The sequence below is a fragment of the Corvus brachyrhynchos genome, unplaced genomic scaffold (genome assembly GCF_000691975.1).
Source record: "Corvus brachyrhynchos isolate BGI_N302 unplaced genomic scaffold, ASM69197v1 scaffold65, whole genome shotgun sequence".
Lineage (NCBI taxonomy): Eukaryota > Metazoa > Chordata > Aves > Passeriformes > Corvidae > Corvus > Corvus brachyrhynchos.
In genome coordinates, this window is record NW_008238365.1 from 808997 (window position 1) to 810132 (window position 1136).

At 65.7% G+C, this 1136-nt stretch overlaps 1 protein-coding gene across 1 annotated transcript in view; it reads left to right on the forward strand.

Annotated features, from left to right (window-relative positions):
* Positions 1-619: 619 nt before the first annotated feature.
* The window catches only part of PAFAH2 (platelet activating factor acetylhydrolase 2), a 5096-nt gene continuing 4579 nt past the window's right edge, over positions 620-1136 (forward strand). Inside the window, exon 1 of the mRNA XM_008635159.2 lies at positions 620-842. The gene's annotated coding sequence lies outside the window, so the exon portion shown is untranslated. The remainder of the gene's footprint in view (positions 843-1136) is intronic.

Genomic DNA, 1136 nt, shown 5'->3' on the forward strand with positions numbered 1-1136 from the left:
ATCGAGCGCTGAGGGGCTGGGCTGGTGTCCCCTCTCCCTGCCCCAGCCCCAGGGACCCAGGGGACACAGACAGTGACAATGCCAGGACTCTCTCCAGCACCCAGCCCGTGCCTCAGTTTCCCCAGGCACTCCCGGGAGTCTGGAGTGGGGCTGCGTGTGTGGGAGCTTGGTAGAGACGGTTTTCACCAAACCTTTGGATATTTATTTGCCAGCCTGGCTGGCTCGGCCCCGCAGGGAATTAATCCCTGGCCGCAGAGGGGATTACTGAGGGCCTGGGGCCGCTTTAGCTCCAGAAAGCGGATTAAGCGAAGGACAGAGAACGCGAGGATGGGCAGTGAGAGCCCCAGAGCACCCCTGGCCTCTGGAGGGGACAAGGGGACCGTCCCGGGGGCAGGAACCCGGCTGGGTGTAGACAGGGACAGGGCAGCCCTGGGGCTGGGGTGCAGCTCCCCACAGCCCCTACGGAGGGGCCACGGCCGCGATGGGGGGACTGGGGTTGTGCCCTGAACTGGGGGCACTGGGAGCTGTGGTTTTGCACTGGGGCCACTGGGAGCTGTGGTTTTGTGCTGGTGACACTGGGAGCTGTGGTTTTGCACTGGGGCCACTGGGAGCTGTGGTTTTGTGCTGGTGGCACTGGGAGCTGTGGTTTTGCAGTGGTGGAACTGGAGCCGTGTCCTGTCCTGGTGTCAGTGGCAGCTGTGATTTCGTGCTGGTGACACTGGGAGCCGTGTTCCTGTTCCGTGTCCGGCTACCGGGAGCTGTAGTCCACGAGCACGGGAGGCACTGGGAGCGATAGGGCAGAGTACACTGGGGCGTACTGGGAGCTGTGAGCCGGTGTGCTGGTGTGTGCGGAGGGGGTCTGGGAAGGGGGGACTGGGGGCTACTGGGTGCTGGGGAGGTTGTTGCTGGGAGCTGGGAGGGCACAGAGGGAAACTTGGAGCTGGGAGAGCCCTGGAAGCTTGAGAGGAGCACCGGGAGCTGCAGGGGGAGCTCGGAGTGGGGGCACCGGGAGCTCTTGGGGAGCACTGGGGGCTGCGGGGGTGAGGGCACTGGGAGCTGGGGTGGAACTGGGAGGCACTGGGGGCTGCGGGGAGCAGTGGGAACTGGCAGGGGCACTGGGGACAGCGGGGCGCTGG